Source organism: Bos indicus, chromosome 2 (genome assembly GCF_029378745.1).
Source record: "Bos indicus isolate NIAB-ARS_2022 breed Sahiwal x Tharparkar chromosome 2, NIAB-ARS_B.indTharparkar_mat_pri_1.0, whole genome shotgun sequence".
Classification (NCBI taxonomy): domain Eukaryota; kingdom Metazoa; phylum Chordata; class Mammalia; order Artiodactyla; family Bovidae; genus Bos; species Bos indicus.
In genome coordinates, this window is record NC_091761.1 from 14,846,775 (window position 1) to 14,871,291 (window position 24,517).

A 24,517-nucleotide genomic window follows, 5' to 3' on the forward strand; every position below is an offset into this window, starting at 1 on the left:
AACATGAATTTACTCTCATTCTCTATATGATTGTAAGTACAATACTGCACACCTATTTGGAAACAACCAAAACTGCTTGACTGTTCTTCTGTTTCTATCTGAATTAGTGTTTTCTAATTTTTCAAAGGGAAAACACCCAAAATGAATAATTATTTTGACATATATCAAACCCAGTGACCAACACAATTAAGCTCATAATGCATGCTTAAAATGATAATCATGGTAAGTTGTATTGAGGTAAAAATATTTACCGTCCCTTCCTGGTGGGTCTTTCCACTGAAGCCCCTCCAAGTGACAGGATTGTGTTCCCTAACCAGAGACATCTGTCTGGCCACATGACTCGCTTTGTCCAATGATACGTGATTAGAAATGATGCAATGGCACCCCACTCCAGTACTCTTGCCTGGAAAATCCCATGGATGGAGGAGCCTGGTAGGCTGCTATCCATGGGGTCGCTAAGAGTCAGACACGACTGAAGCGACTCAGCAGCAGCAGCAGCAAGCCACTTCCAGGAAGAAACTTTAAGAACCATCGTATGGTCCACCATTGCTCTCAGTAACTTGAAAAAGCCAGTGTTTCACATAGAGGCTTCTCCTTCGTCTTAGATACCAGTATAGAGAACCCATGACAGATATAGCTTGTGAAAGAGAAATAAACGTTCAGTTTTGTGCTGCAAAAGCACTTGATTGTTCTTAGAGGCCATGGCACCCCACTCCAGTATTCTTTCTTGGAACTCCCATGGACGGAGGAGCCTGGTGGGCTGTAGTCCATGAGGTTGCTAAGAGTCGGACACGAGTGACCGACTTCACTTTCACTTTTCACTTTCATGCATTGGAGAAGGAAATGGCAACCCACTCCAGTGTTCTTGCCTGGAGAATCCCAGGGACGGCGGAGCGTGGTGGGCTGCCATCTATGGGGTCACACAGAGTCGGACATGACTGAAGTGACTTAGCAGCAGCAGCAGCAAGCCCACCTAAGCTGACCGATCAAGTCATAATAGCATAGTGTCTAAGTGCACCATTCAATTTCAGTGTGTGTATCAGTGTACAAATGGGTATGCAAGAAAGAGCATGTATATTTTCTGTATATTAACTGGACCCCTTTCTTTGAGGTAAAAGCTTTTGGAAACCAAATTTAAGAAACCTTAGGGCTATTTGTGCTTCTCACTTTGCTATGTACTCCTCTCTGCTTACAACCCACAGAGACTGAGACTGTTGCTGGAGTAAATGTATGGGGAGGACTGGAAAATATAAGTGGAAAACAAATCTCAAATTATTATTTAGCCATACTCTTTACAAAGTAATATAATGTGAGAAGAGAATGCAGGGTGTACTGAAATCAGATCAGTGTGATATTTTGCTCATCATGAACAATTCTCTTTCATTAAAATCCTAGGAATTTTCAGTTTACTACTGTAGACATACTTAAAAAGAACAAACATGGTATTCTTAGATTTTGCTCTACTTTATTTTTAAAAACTAAAATATGCTTGTGATTTTCTTTGTCCTACAATTCTATACAAAAAGAAACTAGAAAGAAACATATGGATGCAAAAAAAGTTTCATTTGTTGCCAGATACCTTCTCTACATAACATCTGGACCTATGGAACATCTGCACAGCTTTTCATCTGGATGTTTGGTGAATACAGAGACAGTATTTCCTTTCTAAATCTAATTCTTACACAGTGTTATTCTCATAGCATATTTGTTAATGCTTCTAATATCCTATTATTTTATCAAATAAAATATGGATACAATTTTGGAGCATGAATTGTTTACTGTTGTGGTGCCTGCCCACGTACAAGCTCCCATCGTTAAAAAGGAAATATTTTTGGTGAATTCTTTCTCCACAGCCATCAATCTATTTCAAGAGAGATTAACAATAGAATGTGTCAAAGCACTCCCTTCATGTTCGGTGGTCTCTATTGTGCATGCCCTTGATGGGAGATGAGAGAATTCTATTCTTTGGCCAGATGCTGATATCATCCTAGGACATCTGCATGGATGTCTGCGTGGCACTTAGGGTAAGGGGGGAAATCTGATTGTGCCCTTGAGGGTATGGAACATGGAGACAAGCATCATAATCATCCTTTGCAGAAACTCCAAGGGACTCAGTTACATGTTTTTCCCTTGTCAACATCTGTCAAGAACCACATGTCAATTACTACTCCATCTTTTCTCAAGTAATAAAGGAACAGAGAACTCCCCAATGAACAGTCTTTATCTTTCCAACAATCCGCCCAAGGCCTCTGCTTTTGGATGAAACCTTCATAAATTTGTTGTCATTTTCTACTTACAGGGATCTTGGCAGAGAAAGAGGCCTGAATGGAAGGGAAAGATGTTACTTTTAGTACAGAAAACATATACGAGTGTCTGTTCCCGAGTATTGAATAAAAAGAAAGGCAGGGTAAATTTAACTGAGCTATTTCACCTTCTCTAGAGCCATCCTAGTGTTTTACTGATAAGATCACCTAATAGCTGATTTCTGTTCAGGCTCATTCTTTTATGTTTGTGCAGTTTTATCTTTCATTTTTCATCTTGTTTATTGGCTTGTACAGGCGTGTGTACATACACATGCACCTTAGCTAGCAAAAACCTCTTCTACAGCAGTGAAGACGTATGTGGGGTGCCCCTCTGTGTGCCTAGGGTGAGACCTACAGCACCTGTGCTTCAAGATAGGTGGGATGAGAACTAAGATACTATTTATGTATGCCTTGGGTAATTTCATCTTCTTTTAAGAGACAGCCAAAAAATAATGTACTGAGGTCTTATTTTAGCAGAATCTTTCTATATAATTTGAATCCGTTGAACAGCATTAAATCATCATTTTCCCTAGATCCCAAATGTACCATTTGTCAAGGCTTTTTGACACAAATCAACAGAAAGGCTCCATATTTCAGCTCAGACAGGTGGATAAGCATCCGAAAATAGGTGAGCACAGAAGTAGAGAACTTACTTGTAAAGAGATGTCAGTAAATTGCCAAAATCCCTCTGGTAAGAAAATGGTTAGAAAGAATTACCAAATTTCACTATGAGTAGCTTCAGATTACCTGAGGGCTCGTGATCTGTGGTAAGTTTTCCACCTTGCTTTTTCTCCCATGTAAATTTTATAGGTTATGATTTCTCTACGCTTAGTCAATTGACCAATGTAAACCCCTAGATGAAAAGGGGGGGGGGGGTATTTCTTAACCAGAAATAGTTAACTGATAAAAACTTACAAATCAAAATACACACCAAAATTGCAGACAGCCATATGAGAGCACAGAATTAGTACATGCAAAGAATTCTGAATTAAGGAGAAATGAAAAGTCATAGGAGGCAGTGAGTCTTACAGCTTTAGTACCAGAACCTAAGTTTGAACGTCTACCTCAGCACTTACTATCTTTGTGATCTTAGGCAAGTCAGGACCTTTCTTGAGATTCAGTTTCTTAATATATGATATGGAAATGATCATCCCTACTTCACAGTACTTTGGTAAAGGGAAATGCATTGGATAATATACATACAGCTGTTAGTATAGTGCCACACAAATTAAGGACTCAGTACTGGCTAGTGTTCTTATAATGTAATAACAGAAAGGATTTCTGAAGAAGATGGTTTTGATCTGCATAAAAATTTATCCATAGATCTGAGTCATGAGATAGGTTGATTTCATTTGTCCCTGAATATCCAGGGACAGTTCAGTTTTTTCTTGTTCCCAGTTAGGTTATGAACTTGTATTGCTTTGTATTAATAAAAGTAATGTGGTCATTTGCATAAATGTGTCTAAGGCACAGGCTGTGATGCATTTCAAAGACTATGTGTACCGCTTCTCTTGAACATACAGTGAGGGGCTTTCCCTGGTGGCTCAGATGGTAGAGAATCTGCCTGCAATGCAGGAGACTATGGTTCAACCCCTGGGTCAGGAAGATCCCCTGGAGAAGGGCATGGCGACCCACTCCAGTATTCTTGCTTGAAGAATTCCATGGATAGAGGAGCCTGGCAGGCTACAGTCCAAAGGGTCACAAAGAGCTGGATATGACTGAGGGACTAAGATTTTCACTTAGCCTGAGACTGAATTCTGGCTAGTGAAATGTTGGCCAGATAAGCATTGCTTCTAAGCCTGGCCCATAAAAAGCTCCCACCTCCAATATTCCACATGATTTCCCCTTCCAGTTGGTTGGGCCAGGTTCCCACGGGTGACCCTTGGGATCCATGTGTTAAAGACAGTGGATTCACAGATGGAAGGGGATTGGATTCCAAAACAGCACTACAGGAGTGCTACCCAACCAGGAACTACTTCAATGGATTGTAACATGAAGTTGTGGTTCAGTTTCTCAGTGGTGTCCAACTCTGCAACTCAGGCTTCCCTGTCCTTCACTATCTCCCAGAGTTTGTTCAAGCTCATATCCATTGAGTCAGTGATGCCATCCAACCATCTCATCCTCTGTTTCCCCCTACTCCTCCTGCCCTCAATCTTTCCCAGCATCAGAGGCTTTTCCAGTGAGTTGGCTCTTCACATCTGGTGGCCAAAGTATTGGAGCTTCAGCTTCAGCATCAGTCCTTTCAGTGAATATTCGGGGTTGATTTTCTTTAGGGCTGACTGGTTTGATCTCCTTGCAGTCTAAGGGACTCTCAAGAGTCTTCTCCAACACAATTCAAAGGCATAAATTCTTTGGCATTCAGCCTCCTTTATGGTCCAACTCTCACATCCATACTTGACTACTGGAAAAACCATAGCTTTGACTAGATTGACCCTTTTTCAGCAAAGTGATGTCTATGCTTTTTAATATGCTGTCTAGGTTTGTCATAGCTTTTCTTCCAAGGAGCAAGTGTCTGTATTTCATGGCTGCAGTTACCATCTGCAGTGATTTTGGAGCCCAAGAAAATCAAGTCTAACACTGTTTCCATTTTTCCCCGTCTATCTGCCATGAAGTGATGGGACCAAATGCCATAATCTTAGTTTTCTGAATATTGAGTTTTAAGCCAGCTTTTTCATCCTCCTCTTTCACCTTCATCAAGAGGCTCTTTAGTTCTTCTTCACTTTCTGCCATAAGGGTGGTGTCATATGCATATCTGAGGTTATTGATATTTCTCCCAGCAATCTTGATTCCAGCTTGTGCTTCATCCAGCCCAGCATTTCTCATGATGTACTCTGCATATAAGTTAAGTAAGCAGGGTGACAATATACAGTCTTATGTACTCCTTTCCCAATTTTGAACCAGTCCCTTGTTCCATGTCCAGTTCTAACTATTGCTTCCTGAACTGCATACAGGTTTCTCAGGAGGCAGGTAAGCTGGTCTGGTATTCCCGTCTCCAAGAATTTTCCAGTCTGTTGTGATCCACACAGTCAGGCTTTAGTGTAGTCAATGAAGCACAGGTAGATGTTTTTCTGGAATTTCCTTGCTTTCTCTATGATCCAGCAGATGTTGGCAATTTGATCTCTAGTTCCTCTGCCTTATCTAAATCCAGCTTGAACATCTGGAATCTCTTGGTTCACATACTGTTGAAGCCGAGCTTGAAGGATTTTGAGCATTATCTTGTTGGCATGTGAAATGAGCTTAATTGTGTGGTAGTTTGAGATTCTTTGGCATTGCCCTTCATTGGGATTAGAATGCAAACTGAACTTTTCCAGTCCTGTGACCACTGCTGAGTTTTCCAAATTTGCTGGCATGTTGAAAGCAACTTTAATAGCATCAGTAACATGAGCTAGAAATACTTTTTTTATATTAAGCCACTGATAGTTCAGCATTTTTGTATGATAGCTGGTACTGTTATCTAACTAATAGTTTTAATGGTATTCTTGTTATAGCCCTGTGTCATCTATTTTACACTCTCCCCACTATCCAGCCTTCTTTTTCACAAAAGTTAACCTAATCACATTTTATTTCATTCATTATCTCCCTCCTCAATCGTGCATTCTTCTCTCTCTACTTTGTCTCCCCTAAGACCATGAAATTCTATACCTTGTCTCCTTAAGAGCTGCAAAGATTCTTTCCTGTGAGCTTTCCCCAACTGAATGGAGATAGAGACATTGCCTTTCCTCTCCATTTTTTTTTTTTTTTTTTTACGATTTCCATTCTTTTTCACTTATAACAGGGTCTCTGGATGTAGGTGATGCTTACTTTCCTGGAAAATGGTGGATTATTCATTTTTTAAAAATAGTTATTTATTTATTTGGCTGTACCAGGTCTTAACTGCAGCATGTGGGATCTTTAGTTGCAGTGTGTGGGATCTGGTCCCCTGATCAGGGATCAAACCCAGGCCCCCTGCATCATGAGTGTAGAGTTTTAGCCACTGGACTACCAGGGAAGTCCCAGTGGTGGATTGTTCTTAAATGGTTAAAAATAAATTAAAAATTTAAGTAACAACTATGATGTATGTGTGTGTGTGTTCAGTTGTATCTGATGCTTTGTGATCCTGTGGACTGTAGCCTGCCCGGCTCCTCTGTCCATGGGATTTCCCAAGCAAGAAATACTGGAGCCGGGTTGTCATTTCCTTCTCCAGGGAATCTTCCCAACCCAGGGATCGAACTCACATCCCTCGAGTCTCCTGCATTAGCAGGCAGATTCTTTACCTGGGAAGCCGCATTGTACACACAAAGCACTATGTAAGTATTTTGTGTTGTTGAACTGTAACATCCTTATAACAAAGTTATCCAGTAGGTATGGTTCTGATCTCCATTGTGCAGATGGAGAAACCAACTCCTGCAGCACTTGGCAACTTGCCAAAGTCATCCAGCTGGTTTACGGCAGAGACAGAAGATATGAAGCTGGAGCCTGCACTCTTTTGATTGTGACCTCCATGGCTTCTCAACATGTGGTCAGAGACACCAAGTCATTTTACAGTGTACCTGAAAGTGTACAGAAATAAACTACGGAGAAAAGAATATAAAAGCACTTGTTCGTGAGATGGACCAAAAGTCCCAGCTTGCATATTAGCCATTGGTGGTGGTGGTTTAGTCGCTAAGTCGTGTCTGACTCTTTGCGACCCCATGGACTGTAGCCTGCCAGGCTCCTCCATCTGTCGGATTCTCCAGGCGGGAATACTGGAGTGGGTTGCTATTTCCTGCTCCAGGGGATCTTCCCAACCCAGGAGTCAAACCCCGGTCTCCAGCATTGCAGGCAGATTCTTTACCAACTGAGCTATGACGAAAGCCTCATATTAGCCATTAGCCTATAGCAATTGGTTACATTATTTCCCACATACACTTTTTAAAAAATTCTTATTCAATAGGTGTAACATGCTCTTGTCTGTAGGGACAGACACTCTGCTTCAGAGGAGAAGCAGCAACCCATTCTGATCATCAGTTAGCTCTTTTCTGTGTGACCCATTAACTCCATTCTCCAGTGCTGAAAGCATTCCATGCTTTTTCAGCTAGAAGCCTCCTGGCACTGTTAACTATTTCATGGTGATATGCTTTCTTATAATTTAGAAACAAAACCCACTCAAAAAACATGAGCATGAAGGCTAACATGCACTAGGCACTTATACTGTGCCAAGCAGCATGCTGATTACTTTACATACACTACATTTAATCCTTCCAATAACCCTGTGTGATTGCAATTATTTTATCCCTACTTTTAAAAATGAGAAAATTGAAGCAAAGATACCGGGTAGCCTACAGGTCACACAGTAAGGAAGTAATATCACTCAACTTTGAACCCAGAGAATCTGGCACCAGAGCCTGCCTTCCCAACAATAACATGGAGCACAGTCTCCAGACACCTGGTCTGCAGGAGGCACCTGGAACCGCCAACACCTGAACAGTGGATGCCAACCTGGAGAACACTTTGTATTAAGCTGTGAGTGTCATGGACTCTCCTCTTTGTCACTGGACAGCACTTCTGAGTTATGCTGGTGGTGAGAAACCCCAAACTTGATGGAAGCATTGAAAAGGGTGTAGCTCAACTCAGTGCTTATATGGGCTTCCCAAGTGGCTCAGACAGTAGAGAATTGGCCTGCAGTGCAGGAGACCTGGGTTTGATTCCTGGGTCGGGAAGATCCCCTGGAGAAGGGAATGGCTACCTACTCCAGTATTCTTGCCTGGAGAATTCCATGGACAGAGGAGTCTGGCAGGCTACAGTCCATGGGGTCACAAAGAGCTGGACACAACTGAAGTGTCTTAGCATGCACACACAATGCATATATATTTTTGAGGGAGTATTTGTTTTTATTGTATATTTTATTTTTAACTAATTCCTCAAAGTTACTGAATCTGAGTTGTTTTTTTTTTAAATTGAAGTAGTAGATTTATAATATTTCAGGTGTGCAGCAAAGTGATTCAGTTATACAAATACATATATCTATTCTTTTTCAAATTATTTTCCATTGTAGGTTTTTACAAGATATTGAATATAGTTTCCTGTGCTACACAGTAGGACCGTGTTATCTATTTTATATATAGTAATATATATCTGCTAATCCCAAATTCTAATTTATCCCTCTCCCTGCCACCCCACTGCTTTCCCCTTTGGTAACTATAAGTTTCTTTTCTATGCTTGTGAATCTGTTTCCATTTTGCAGCAAAGTTTATTTGTATTTTTTTTTTCAATTCCACATGTAAGTGATATCATATGACATTTGTCTTTGTCTGACTTCACTTCATGTAATAATCTCTAGGTTCATCCATGTTGCTGAAAATTCTTTTTTATGGCTAATATTCCATTATATATAATGGAATATATATAATTCCATATATATATATATGGAAGTAACATGGAAGCAACCTAAATGTCTATCAACAGGTGAATGGATAAAGAAGACATGCTATATACATACATATATATATATATATATATAGTAAATAGAATGCACATATTTTAAGAGATGTGATTTATTATAGCTTTCTTTGAGCAACAAATACTTCAAGGGCACTAAGCTGGGGTGGGTGTATATGAATTAATCTTTATAGTCAGTTTCTGCAAACACACAACAGGGAACAACTTCTCCATGAGTTTCACTTGCGAGCTGGCTTCTTTTATCTGGGGAAGAAGCACTGTAGCTCCAGAATACAGACATGACACTTATGAACCCTTTTCCTAGAAATACTCTAAGGGGCATTATATTGGATCAAAAAAGAGATGAGGCTAGAAAGTAGTGTGCCATGTTTTTCAAGCTTTTTTAGGCCCTAAAGAGCACACACACTAGAATCTCAAAGAAATTAAGTATATGATTATGTAGGTTAATGTACATGTCTTCTTTTCTAATATAGATATGGAACTTCATTTTTAGGCTGGCTATTCAGCCAAAATCTATGCTTTACTTTGTTTTTGACCTATGCTTTTCTAGGTCTTTGGAAGATCAAATAATCACCTTCACTGTCATTTCTGGCATTCCAGGACTTGTGTGTGACCAGTGATTGTCACAAAGTTACCATCATTTATAAAAGGTTTAGCAAAATCCATGATATAAATAAATCAACAATGCATATTTCTTGGAATACTGCTCATATGCAGATATTCACTTCCAAACCAGCTTATCATTCTGGAAGCAGTTTGGGGTCCAGATGTCTTCGCGTGTTTATTGCCACAGCTATTCTCTCATTCAATTGTAAAATCAATGTACAGGTGCTTTTGCCTTAATGCAACATGTATATCTGTGAAAAAAGAAAAGCTTATTCAAATCTGCAAAATCACACACTGAACATAATAGGGAGTATATATATATATATATATGTATATATGTATATATACACATACACACACATATATATTTATGCTACTTGGCTTATGAAGCTTCCTCTTCATTAGGGCCAGGCCAGTTCCAATTAATACCAAGATTCTTATGTACATAATAGTATACATAAAATTTGTGGTTTCAGGCCATTGGTTGTAAACAAAAAAACTTTAAAAAATTTTTTAACTTAAGATTTTATTTTATTTTTTTTTAACTTAAGATTTTAAAATTTCAGTTTGAAATGCATGGTTTATAAAATTAGATTCTTTGATTATAGCCTTTCTCTTTTAAACTAACTAATTTTGCTGGGTAAAGTTAAATCCCTAGGCTCAATTGTGATGATTCATTGGTAAAATTGCTGCTTAAATGGTTTGAGAGCCTACAGTGTCATGACTTTTATTGTCTTTGTTTTCAAAAACAAAACATAATAGAGTTTATAGGGAAATTATTATCAGAATCATGCCACTCAAAACAAGCAATTTCCCCTCAAAATATACAAAACTTTATAATGGTGAGCTAACAGAATGGTATTTCTAATAAAAATACAGCACAGCTTTAAAAATCGATTATATAGCTAATAAAGAAGTACTATCTTATAAATAGGTCCTTGCATTAGAAAAACACATAAAATGACAAGAGCATCTAAAGGAGCTTATAGAAGAGCTGGGGAGGAGCTTATAGAAGAGCTGGGGCTGCTGAGTAATGGAGACGAGGGCCAGGAGTGCAAAGGTCAGGGAGGAACACCCGTGAGCACCTCTGGGAGAGCAGAAGGCCAGATGCGCCGGGAGGACGGAGGGCGGGGTGAGGTGGCACAGGGCGGCCTAGCCCAAGACGTCCAGCTGTTCTAGTGTACTTTGCATTCAGCTGCTGTTACACAGCGGTATAAAGCATGGACATGCTGGGGAAAGATCACAAGTGAACCAATACGACCTCCAAGCGAACGTCATTCCTCAACCCCAGTTACGTAGGAGCTGAGTCACACTGCAGAACACACAAGAAAGCAGAAACACTGTCAGGAACAACAAGAACGATGATTCTGGAAGCTATTACTGCTGCTGCTACTGCTAAGTCACTTCAGTCATGTCCAACTCTGTGCGACCCCCTAGACGGCAGCCCACCAGGCTCCCCCATCCCTGGGATTCTCCAGGCAAGAACACTGGAGTGGGTTGCCATTTCCTTCTCCAATGCATGGAAGTGAAAAGTGAAAGTGAAGTCACTCAGTCGTGTCCGACTCTTAGTGACCCCATGGACTGCAGCCCACCAGGCTCCTCCATCTATGGGATTTTCCAGGCAAGAGTACTGGAGTGGTGTGCCATTGCCTTCTCCGCTGGAAGCTACTGATTATGTACAAAACCAATTATTAAAAACTTTTAAATAGTTAAAACAGAGGCAAAAGAGATAGTGATTAATCTGACTTAGAGGATATATCAGTTAATTCTGTAAAGTGCATTATATTGACTGTGAGCCCATAAATGCTTATATAAATATAAACAATGATAGGTATAATTAATGAAAACTATATATATGAAAAAATCATAAAAACATATACCCCCAAATATCTTGCTTTTCTACCAACTTTAGTCCAGTCATCATTTAAAATCATCATGTGTACTAAAGCTTCTGTGTATGCTGTTATTTCTGTACTGCAGTGTCAAACTTTAGAAACCTGACCACTAAACTTCATATAATACATTTTTCTAATGAACATTGATAAGACTTCACACTTATTCGCATTCTCCAGAAGTTTCTATTAAGTTGGTGATAATATTCAATTGTACTCAATTCCAGCTTAATGTTGATTTTAATATTCAGTCATTTGACATCTTTGATACCTTTGTCCTTAATGAAGAAAATGATGATTTCTGACAAATTTCTTATGAATAACATAACATAATTTAACTGCTATAAAGTTATGTTGTCTAATATGGTAGCCGCTAACCACATGAGACTATTCAAAGTGATTTAAATAAGAGTAGAAATGTAGTTCCTTCGCATGCAAGTGCTCCAGAGCCCTCATGGGACTGTTGGCCAGTGCGCTGAAAAGCACAGCTGTAGAATATTCCCACCATCACAGAAAGCTCAACAGCTGAGCCGTTATTCTGTTGACCTACACAGCTCTGCCAAATTTCTGAAAAAGCACAATAGTTCAAGAGTTAGTGACCCTTAGAAAGTGTTAGCAAACCTTTAGCCTTCTTCTCCCTTTCTTCCATAGTGCTAAGTGTTGGAAGAGCCCTCTCTCCTGGTTTTGCCTTGGGTGCTGGGGGAGAGAGCCCGCTCGGGCACCCTCAGACACCATGGGCCAAGTTTTGCAGATGTTGTCAGTACCCTGTCCATGTCTTTGGCTCTATGACTTCAGGATGCTGCAGCCATCTTCCAAAAGCCAGTATCTCCATTTCTGTGTCCAAGCCTTTTTTTCTGAAGGTGTTGTGAGATATTCTGCCTGGACCTCTGGCAGGTGCCAAGAAATTAACACCCAGTAAAAGGCATCTTCTACTAACATGGTTAAAAGTTAGTATAAAATGACTCTGGCGGTCCCATTCCTTAGGTGAGCTGTGTGTTTGGAAGCATCTTCTAGAGTGCCTCACGGTGTTGGCTGGTCCCCTTTGCTGACCACCTTTCCTCTCCTGCGTCACTTTCCATAGCTCTCCCCTGTTTCATCGCACTTTCAAATTAGCCTCTTGCTCTCAAATCATTGTCCAAACTAAGACAATATCCACTTGGTGAGGTAAAAGGGATAATCAGAAAGTAGGCTCACGATACTAAAGATAACCAATATTTATATGTCATTAAATTGTGAATTCCTTGAGAGCAAGGATTGTGTCTTGGGAATTTTCTATTCCCACTGTCTAGCACATACAAGGCACTCATTAGTAGTATGGCATGCAGTGTTTCGCACATATTGCTTCTTTGATATCCCAACAATCCTATTCAGTAGCTATTGCTGCTATTTCTCAGCTAAGCAAATTAAAGATCAGATGAGCTAAATGAGTTGCCCAAAGTCAAACAGTGGGCAGTCGTGTTCATCCTAGAACCAGGGCTTTAGATACTAGGCCCCATGCTCGTCCTCCCGGTAGCTAGCTGGTGCTGCTGTGCTGGTCACTGTTGACCGCTGACTTGCCTGCTGGCCTCTCAGTAGACCTCAGCTATGCGCATGCCGTGCACTGTGCTCCAAGCACTGCCTGCCTGAACAGAGTGAAGCATGTTATTTATTTCTGCTCCTGTTCAGTGGGCTAAGTGTATGTTACTAACTTCTCACAGTAGTTTCTATTATCAGAGAGAGTGGCTCTTGTCTCAAAGGCTTGATCCTAGGACAAAATGCACAGAAAACAATAGTGAATTTCTTGCTCTACCCTCTCATCTCTGCAAGTCCCAATGCCTGTCAGACTCGCCCTCAGAAGACTCAAGGCCCTACCTGACTGTATTTTGTTCTGGTTTTCCCTGCCCAGGCAGTGCCAGGATTCTGGAACCATCAAGAAAGGAAGAGGAACTTCTGAACCTCCAAGCATCACTCCAGATTTTGCCCTTGCCCTCCATCCCCACCCTTCTGCTCTCTGAATTTTTTGCTCAGACTATTATTAATATATTAAATTCTCTAAGTTTCCATATCCTGATCTATAGAATATAGATGATAATGAAAGTACCCATTCACTTAAAGAGTATCCCAAAGTACCCATAGGTTATGAGGATGAAATGAGACAGTCCACATAAAAGCAGTCAGTCAGTCAGTTCAGTCACTCAGTTGTGTCCAACTCTTTGCAGCTCCATGGACTGCAGCACGCCAGGCCTCCGTGTCCACCACCAACTCCCGGAGTTTACTCAAACTCATCTCCATTAAGTCGGTGATGCCATCCAACCATCTCATCCTCTGTTGTCCCCTTCTCCCCCCACCTTCAATCTTTCCCAGCATCTGGGTCTTTTCCAATGTTCTTCGCATCGGGTGGCCAAAGTATTGGAACTTCAACTTCAGCATCAGTCTTTCCAATGAATATTCAGGACCAATTTCCTTTAGGATGCACTGGTTGGATCTCCTTGCAATCCAAGGGACTCTCAAGAGTCTTCTCCAATACCACAGTTCAAAAGCATCAATTCTTCAGTGCTTAACTTTCTTTATAGTCCAACTCTCACATCCATACACTTAGCACACTGTAGACACATAATTACTATTAGATACTGTTATTGGACATATGTTCTATATGGCCCACTCTTCCTCTCCCCTCTATAAGCCTAGTTTGAACCTCAAGAAATCCAAACCTGTCACTAATGAGGTGGCCTGGGCCCGCATATATCGAGAAATTGAATTTAGATTAATATGTTATCTCAAGATTAACAGGAACTTTGGGACTCACAATTCCGTAATGGAAAGACATGCATTTTTAATGAGAGCAGTCTAGGAAGAAAGCCCATTTGCAAGCAGGGTGCCACAAGATGGTAGAAACCATTTGCCTCCACATAGAAGCCAAGCTGTTTATCTCCCAGTTATTTGCGAGACTGTGCTAAATGCTCAGTGTCGGTTAAACAGCACATCCTGTGTGTGAAGGTGGCAGATACATTCTGATAAACACGTATATGCATGTTTTCCTGACCAAACCCTGCCAAAAGAGAGGGTGGGGCTTCTCCAAATTGAATAATTAAAGGCTGAGGGTATTTTAAAAATAAAAGTCATCTTGTAAGCTATTTTATTCCTCCTTACTGTGCTCATGTATTAGTCACTTCAGTCATGTTTGACTCTATGTGACCCCATGGACTGTGGCCCACCAGGCTGCTCTGTCCATGGGGATTCTCTAGGCAAGAATACTGGAGAGGGTGGCCATTCCTTTCTCCAGGGGATCTTCCCCACCCGGGAATCGAACCTGAGTGTCCTGCATTGCAGGCGGATTCTTTAACATCTGAGCCACCAGTGAAGCCCATTATTATGCTCAGCCATGGGTAAAATATTGATTTCTTATTTACAACCTTTTCTTTTTAAAGTATAAATAACAAGTCTATAATACTACATTTCCTATCCAAAAAAAAATTGGGATACAAAGACTAATCATTTTTTTTGTAATTTTCATATTTACGTTGTAACTGTCACTGTTACAAATGCGTAAGAATTCAATTCCACTTGGCTGTACATTTAATAAAGCACCTAGTGGAGAACATAAACACTTGACATGAAATTGGAAAAGCCCCAGAAAATCTAGGCACCAAGGTGGAAAACCGCAAGTGTTGCTGCCTTAATTTCCCTTTCCAGGCTTTACCACAATAAAGCTCATCCTCCAGCTCACAGACACTTTCAAACTGGAATCATTTCAAAGGAGAAATGGCCACTGTCTTTCCTGTATTCTGAGATGAACTGTAATTCTCAGGAAGACAAGAATTTAGGCATACAATCAGAGTTGGTAGAAAAAAAAAATTAAGCTTTCTATTGCCAAACAAGATGGAGTCAGTCATACTCCCTAGAAAAGTGTCCGGGACAGAAGCTCTCCTTTCAGTCTCCTTGGTTTTATGGTCTTTTAATAAGCTGTCCTGAAGATGGCGCCTCATGCTTAGCTATGTTACAGCCTGCATCATTTTGTGATTCCCTCTGAAACCAAATCCCTAACAGCTACACAGATTCACAGAAAGATCTGTAGGAAATGCTACCTTGAAATGATATTCCTAAAGTATGAAGATTAATCTAAATCACTCAAGGAATAATCTGATTAGATCATCTTTAAATTTTCAGTTAGGAAGAGGAGTTACAGGAAAAAAAATACAGCAAGTGCTATTTGGGTTACATGAATAGCCTGTTCCGAAAACTAAAATCCATCTGTGACCTTGTTCCTTTTCTTCTGTCCTCTCTTTGCGGTCAGTGGTACCACCATCTATCACATTGCCAGAGCCAGAAACTTGAATGACATCTTTGATCCTTATCTCCACTATAAATCTCACCACCAGCAATGCCTCATCCAATCAACCACCCAGTCCTATCTACACTAGTCCATAAATGTCTTTCAAGCATGTGCTGTCTCTCCATTCCTTCTATCACCAGCAAAGTCCCATCCCCTCCTCCCTGTGCCCCTGCAATAGAGTGTTTGCCATTTCCCTTCTCTCATTCCATTCTCCATCCTTCACCTAGAGTCATCTTTCCAAAGACAGGCTCAATCATGTAATCTCCCTGTTTACAATATTCCATAGCTCCCGAGTGCTGTCAGCTTCCCTGGTGGCTCAGCAATAAAGAATCTGTCTTCAATGGAAAAATGCAGGAGACTCGGGTTCGATCCCTGGGTTGGGAAGATCCCCTAGAGGAAGAAATGGCTACCCACTCCCATATTCGTGCCTGGAGAATCCCCATGGACAGAGAAGCCTGGCAGGCTACAGTCCAAAGGGTCACAAAGAGTCAGATATGGCTGAGCACACACTAGTGCTCTCAGGTCAAATCCAAGCTTTTCTAATAGTTTAGTTGCCCTTGCCAGTGCCCATCTTCCTGGGCTTCATCTTGCAGCACAATTGCACTTGTTCTTTTGGCCTCGTCATAATAGATTCCTTCTCAGTTCCTGACCTGTTCACCTCAGGGTTTTCTATTCCTACAGCTGCTGCTGTGCCCCAAGCAACAGCTGCAGCTCACCCCTCTACACACCCGGAGAATCACCACCTCCATCCGTCTACTTCCGACGTATCCTGTTGGTTTCAATATAAACCACCCCTCCTCATGGAAGAGACCCATCCAGTAGATTAGGATCCAGCAATCTATGATTCCATAGCACCCTGTTCTTTCTTGCCTTTCGTAGTCATCTCATTTTATCATCTTCATCCGTGTATTTTTCCCTTGCTAGAGGATAAACTGAGAAAGCAGGGAGAGTGCCCGTCCCTAAGCAGCATTCTCACAGTGACCTATGAGGTCTTTGGTCCTCTGCCTCTGTCACCTGATCTCCTGTCCTGACTGCCTGTGGGCCTCCCTCCTTTCTTTGCTTCTGCCTCCTTGCTTATTCCTCTAACCTGCTTTCTCCAGCTTGGCCTCTTTGCCGCTCCTCTGACTTTGCAGGCGTGATCCTGCCTCGAGGCCTTCGCACTTGCTACTCCCTTCAACCTAGGATGCACTTCCTCCAGCTTGCTTTGTGGTTCCCTCCCTCACCTGCTTTAGATTTTTATTCAAAGGCCATATTCTCAGTGGAGTCTTCTCTGACCACCCGATTTATCACACACACACCCAACATTCCAGTCCCTCTCCCGACTCTATTGTTCTCCCTAGCTCTCGTCACTGTCTAGTATACTTTCATGCTTTGTTATCCATCACTCTCCACTAGGATATAAGCTCCCTGAAAGCAGGGACTTTGGTCTCTCTGGTTGCATCTCCAGCACCTAGAGCTGTACCTAGCACAGAGTGGTCAATGGAACTTTTCATCTTAGTCTCACCTTCACGATTTCATAAACTAAATCTTTTCACTGTTTTGGCACTAAGTCATTCTAATTTATGAATGGGAAGAATTTTATCCTCACCCCGGAAGTCTTCCCTCTTCCTGATTACTTTAGCTTCCTATTTTCGGAACTAGTATGTCTTTTTGGTGGGAGATGAAATCAAAACTAAAAACAAATCTTCCCAAGAAAACATAAAAGTGGAAACTTGCTGATGTCTTTCAAGTTTCAACTGTTCCCAAATAATAGTTTCCTGAAAACTAGAACATTTAGTGTGAGTCTTGTTAAAAGTGTCTCCTCCTGAATAGCTCCCAGAGTGACGGCTCCTTATCTTTCTGTTAATTGATGAGACACTCAGAGAAAAACGTTGGTTCCCTCACATCACTGGGGCACATGCTGAAGATTTTTATGTGGAAACCCATGGATTTGCCTGGCTGTCCAACCAGTCTGATTATTTGGGTCAAACTGTGAGGTTTCTAAAGCCAAACCAGCTGTGCAGTTAGATGGAATCCAACTTCCTAAGCAGGAAATGGCAAAGAAAAATCAGATTAAATGACTGCAATATGGATACATAGTCCTTTTGTAAAATTTCAGGCCCTTGAAGTGATCAGCAACTCCAGGGGAAAATAGCACTCGTTCTCACAATATGTAAGGCTGATTCATGGCTAATGATTTATCACGGATGTTTGATTTGTCTTCCATTTTCAGAGTTATAAGATGAGCAAACAGATGCTCACCACCCTCTAATTTCAAGGGAATATCATATTGCAACTGCAATTAAGCACAGTTTCTATCAGAACATGTGAAATATCATTACAGAAGAAACTGAGAATGATTATTTATAATATAAAATAGGAGTGAAAAAAAATCTTTTACACCAAAACTTGAATTTTTGATGAAGTTTCTAGTTAATTAAAGCCAAGGAAGAAGAGAAAGTCTGATACTATGTTTGACTGAGAATGTGAGCACATAACTTGAAAAAGCAGCTCATGTTATTTCACCATTACAAGATAGCAGAAGACTTGCCCACGAAATGGAAGTCTGCGGGTACAATGAGAAATGGGAACTGAAGAGGCTGCTGTTTCGTTAGGCATTCTCACAAAGGGGAAGATTTGGGTGACAATTTAACCATAAATGGTCAAGATAAAAGTTGAGGAGAGAAGCAAGAGAGGAGCAGTCATCTACTGAATATTCCTGGAGTGAATGCTTCAACAGAGAAGAAAATGCAAGTCTCCATGGTGATTTAATTAAAATAGGCTTGTAGACCAGCAGAAATGGAGGCAAGAGAGAAAGAGAAAAGACAACTTACAGAAGAAATTTCCCTTAATGAGGAGAGAGCAGAGGTATGGTCAGGATTCAGAAGAAAGAATGAAAAAAGTGACCAAAGCATGAATAAAGTTACAAAAACTAGGCTGTGTATCTTCTTTTCCAAAAGACTGATCATCACAACTTATTAAAAGAGTTATGTTTTCAAAGATTCCTCAAATTAACATAAAGATGAAGACCAAGCATAATGGAATAGACCTTCTGGAGTAGAAGTATTATCTAAGATTCAAGAGGAGTTTCTGCTCAACAGAAGCCTAAATGATAAAACTAGGATGATAAGTAGTAATACGGAAATCTATAGCCATTCCTATCTGGTCTTGGAAGTGATTACTGGATACCTTAATGATAAAAAATAGTATATATTGAGTCCCAGACTAGGTTCAAAGGAAAATTGGAAGGAAATGGCAAATCCTGAAAAAAAAAAAAAAAAAAAAAAAACCTACCTGGTCCTATGTTGGAAAAGCTCTCCCTTATATTGAAATGATTAAAAAAAATTTTTTTTAATCCATGAAGAAATCTAAAATGAAACACTCTGATCCACTTCTACCAAGTAGAGTCCAAAAGTATGAACAAATAGAAGCTGACTCTCAAAATATGTTCCACTGAATGATGTTGTCTGGTTATATACACTGGAAATGTCAGTATTTAGACAGTAGATTTTGTTACTATTAGGAGAAGTCCTTGGGCATCCCTATACATCATTCTTACCAGCTGTGCCAACATTGCAAGACCCTTTCCTTTCCTTTCCTTTCCTGATCATTCCTTTCCTTTCATGATCATTGCTTTCCTTTCATGATCATTGCTTTCCTTTCATGATCATTCTTTTCTGGGCCATTTATCATGGTGGTATTACAGTGAGCAGCTTTGCAGCACAGTTTGAAGGAAGGTCAAGTCTCCCTCTGGGAATAGACTTGCCAGAAAAAGGGTAGACTCCCCAAGTTCTTAGGTGAATTCCTCAGCTGCAACACGCATCCATAGGTGTGCAGCATCACCTGGGCCCTCTCTGCATTTCCTTGTGGGTTTGGGGGGATGAAGGGAACAAAGGCAAACATGCTGCTCATGCTACTTGCTGTAATAAAGGTCTTCCTCTCTAAGCCAGGAATCTCGGGATCTCCCAGCATCCATAAAAAGAGAATAGGCTATCTTGTTAGTTGGGAAGTAAGATAAAATCCCTGACACTTACTTTAGGATTTCTTAGGACCTTTATTCTGTTAAAGTCACTGTGACCCTCCAAGGAGATAACATGGCACAAATCATCTCCCAAACTTACGTGATCATGCAAATTCATTCTCCTATTTAACAATGAAAAGAACTAAGATTGTGTGCCATGCACAAATAAGGACACTGATGCAGGTCTTGGTGACCTGTACAGGACGCAGACCCTGATCACTCTTTTCCTGACCCATTTGTCACAGTTGTGTTGCAGAGAGCAACTTGCAGCAGGCAGCCTCAAGGAAGAACGTAGTCTTCCTCTGGGACAGGAGCAAATTTGCCGGAGAAGAGCTGGATTCCCCAAGCTCAAGGGGAGAATTCCTTGGCTGCAGAAAGATTTGCCTCCCAAATGCGTCTCTTTCAATGGCCTGCGGAGCTACCCACAATTCCCACCATTTGAATTATCGCTTTGGTAGAACGCGTTTTTTCCAGAATGTTCCTATTAAAATGCTAACGTGTTACCTGGAGGTGTGAGACATGAATGTATTAAGGCTTTAACTTAGATGAATATCTTAACATGAAGGAGATTTGAAGAGGGAGTTGGGCTGATGGGACCTGGAAGGTGGCCTATGGGTTAGAAAAGACCTTAAAATTGTGTCTGGACAAAAACAGGCAAAACAGGAGTACTGTACTCTGTTGCCTTCCCATCCCTTCCCCAAATAGAGTACTTTGGGCCAGTATTTATGTTTTAAATGAATTATCGAAATACTGATCTTGCCCCCTTTCTTCTCCTCTCTTAAATTTCTTCTTTTCCCTTTTGAACTCTAAATTTGTCAGCCTCACCAAATGAGTAGGTAAAAATGTGAATATTACTTTTTAAAAATTTTATTCATTGATTTTATTTTGGCTGTGCTGGGTCTTCAGTGCCGCTCAGGTTTTTCTCTAGCTGCGGCCAGCAGGAGCCATTCTTGTTGCAATGTGTGGGCTTCTCTCTGCAGTGACTTCTCATGCTGTGGAGCACGGGCTTTAGGGCGTGGGGGCTTCAGAGGTTGCAGCACGTGGGCTCAGTAGTTGCAACTGCCAGGCTCTAGGGCACAGGCTCCATAGTTGTGGCACACACAGGCTCAACTAAGTTGTGGAGCTTAGTTGCTCCACAGCATATGGGATCTTCCCAGATCAGGGATCGAACCCATGTTCCTGCATTGGCAGGTGGATTCTTTACCACTAAGCCAGCAGGGAAGCCCCTGCATATTAGCTTTTTTTTACAGGAGGTTAGAGTCAGTAACCTAATGGCAGCCCACTCCAGTACTATTGCCTGGAAAATCCCATGGAAGGAGGAGCCTGGTAGGCTGCAGTCCATGGGGTCGCTAAGAGTCAGACACGACTGAGCGACTTCACTTTCACTTTTCACTTTCATGCATTGGAGAAGGAAATGGCAACCCACTCCAGTGTTCTTGCCTGGAGAATCCCAGGGATGGGGAGCCTGGTGGGCTGCCGTCTATGGGGTCACACAGAGTTGGACACGACTGAAGTGACTTAGCAGTAGCAGAGTCAGTATCATTTGGGGAGACAGGGGAGGAATTTATAGACTATCAGGCAGATATTTTCAAAACAAACTCTTCATCCCTGAGGACATTTTTCAAGGCCCTAAAACACGATGAACAGAAGGATGAGCCTTTAGCCTTATACTTCCCCGTTCGGTTGAATGCCAGTCTTGCTAGCCTGATGTCTTTAGTCATTTTGTTTGCTTTATGTGTTTTTGTTTTTTTAAGCAAGAAACTGGAAGTTTTATAGTAGGTAGGGCTCAATAATTCTTTCAATTATAACAGTTTCTGCTTGAAAACCATGCATATTCTAATGCTTTTACTTGAGTCACAACTTTCTAGAAGCTGTTTATCACAGTGATTTAACTTGTACATGATTTTGCTTTGCTCGCATCACCATTTGGGGAAAGTTATTCAGAGAGAATGAACTAGGAGCTTCCTTCTGTATTTGCTTTCTTTAAAAAAAAGAAAAAAGAAAAACGGTTGTGTGACCTTGGCACTCAGGGTGTTGTGTGACAGGAAACTGAGATTTTCCATGAAAAGAAGTCTCTCCCTGTGGTGTTTCTGGCGTGTTCCACATGCCTCAGGTTTTATGCTACGTCAAGGACGGGCACCATGTTATCCTACCATGGCATTTCGAATATCACCATGGCAGATGGGCTATTACAAGAGAAATGTAAAACGTTCCAGAACTGCCAATTAAATTTCTTCGTGTTTTATAACTAGATCTAACATAAATATAGTCTCTCTGAAAGAAAATATTCTTGGATCAACCAACTCTCAGTTCTTGGGTCATAGTCAGAGGTCATTCTCAGTCAGAGGAAACCTCTGAGTAGTGAGCAGGAAAGCTTGTCCTGACTCTGACCATGTTGTATAAAGTGCAGGGTTGTTTGGGTCTGATGAATTCTAAAGCCCCAGGGCACATGAGCCACCTTTTAACATAGTCATCTTCGGGATTCCAAGTTCATGGTCAAAGTTCAAACACGATGAGAAATAAATACAGCTGCATACAGACCCTGTGGTTCTTTTTTTTTTTTTTGACCCTGTGGTTCTTAAAAACAAAATTTCCAAGCAAATTGTGAAAGAGAAGACTGCTTGCAGGATATTTTCATTTCTGATTACAGATGGGACATCCCTTTGGCTCCTTACAATTCACGTTACAACATACTAGTCCTTCCAGGGATTTCACAGAATTTTCTGGCCCAGGAGGTTCTTTGCATTCAAGATCATCAGTGTATAGGCATTGAACCTAAGATATCACCCACTGACAAATTATCACCAAAAAATACGAATATTTTCTATTCACTTGTTAAAGTCTCCAGAGAATTTTTATTAAAAGTTTTCTGGGAATCCAGTGGTTAGGTCTTTATGCTTCCTTTGCAGGGGGCCGGGTTCAGTCCTTGCTTGGGGAACTAAGATCCCATAAGCCACATGGTGCCACCAAAAAATAAAAAAATTTTTTCATTCCATTGAAATAGATGGAGCAAAGTATTTTAGCAGTGGGCAGTTTTTTTGTCACTTCGTTTCATTTTCTTTGGGCTTCTCTTGTGGCACAGCTGGTAAAGAATTCACCTGCAATGCAGGAGACCTGGGTTCGATCCCTGGGTTGGGAAGATCCCCTGGAGAAGGAAAGACAACCCTCTCCAGTATTCGGTCCTGGAGAATTCCATGGACTGTATAGTCCATGGGGTTGCAAGGAGTCAGACATGACTGAATGACTTTCACTTCACTTCACTTCATTTTCTTTAAAGAGGGGAAAGTGCATTTTTAGTTTATGCAGAATTAAGAATTAATAGTAAAAACAGGAGTTGCTTTTTCAATGCCACTAAAATTACACTTCTATAACATAGCATCCCTTATGTTTAGGGCCAGTGAACACTTTTAATAACCCCTTCTTCAGGTGCCCAAGGTTCCTGGAATGCTCTGAGTGACTGTAGATGCCTTGTTTATTCAGAAAATTTCTTTAGGTTCTGTCTGGTCTCCTTTTTCGATGCTTCTTACTCCTTTCTGGCTGCCTCCAGCGTATCCTGAGCCTTCCTGGCTTTAATTATTCTCCATCTTAGTTGCTGTGGATACCCTTCTCCTAACCTCTAGGACCATCTCATTGTAGAGCCTGCTCTGCCCAGATGCATGGGAGCAGCCCTTATCAATGACTGACAGAAATCAGTAAAGGAAACAGCGTTAAATACCTACAATTTTATGTGTTGATTCAGTTCAGTTCAGTTCAGTCGCTCAGTCGTGTCCGACTTTTTGTGACCCCATGAATCACAGCACACCAGGCCTCCCTGTCCATCACCAACTCCCAGAGTTCACTCAGATTCACATCCATCAAGTCAGTGATGCCATCCAGCCATCTCATCCTCTGTCATCCCCTTCTCCTCCTGCCCCCAATCCCTCCCAGCATCAGAGTCTTTTCCAATGAGTCAACTCTTCGCATGAGGTGGCCAAAGTACTGGAGCTTCAGCTTTAGCATCATTCCTTCCAAAGAAATCCCAGGGCTGATCTCCTTCAGAATGGACTGGTTGGATCTCCTTGCAGTCCAAGGGACTCTCAAGAGTCTTCTCCAACACCACAGTTCAAAAGCATCAACTCTTCAGCGCTCAGTTTTCTTCTCAGTCCAACTTTCACATCCATACATGACCACAGGAAAAACCATAGCCTTGACTAGACGGACCTTTGTTGGCAAAGTAATGTCTCTGCTTTTCAATATGCTACCTAGGTTGGTCATAACTTTCCTTCCAAGGAGTAAGAGTCTTTTAATTTCATGGCTGCAGTCACCATCTGTAGTGATTTTGGAGCCCAAAAAAATAAAGTCTGACACTGTTTCTATTGTTTCCTCATCTATTTCCCATGAAGTGATGGGACCGGATGCTATGATCTTCGTTTTCTGAATGTTGAGCTTTAAGCCAACTTTTTCACTCTCCTCTTTCACTTTCATCAAAAGGCTTTTTAGTTTCTCTTCACTTTCTGCCATAAGAGTGGTGTCATCTGCATATCTGAGGTTATTGATATTTCTCCTGGAAATCTTGATTCCAGCTTGTGCTTCTTCCAGTCCAGCGTTTCTCATGATGTACTCTGCATATAAGTTAAAGAAGTAGGGTGACAATATACAGCCTTGACGTACTCCTTTTCCTATTTGGAACCAGTCTGTTGTTCCATTGGAGAAGGAAATGGCAACCCACTCTAGTATTCATGCCTGGAAAATCCCATGGACTGAGGAGCCTGGTGGGCTACAATCCATGGGGTCACAAAGAGTTGGACATGACTGAGCGACTTCTGTGTGTGTGTGTTGTTCCATGTCCAGTTCTAACTGTTGCTTCCTGACCTGCATATAGGTTTCTCAAGAGGCAGGTCAGGTGGTCTGGTATTTCCATCTCTTTCAGAATTTTCCACAGTTTATTGTGATCCACACAGTCAAAGGCGTTGGCATAGTCAATAAAGCAGAAATAGATGTTTTTCTG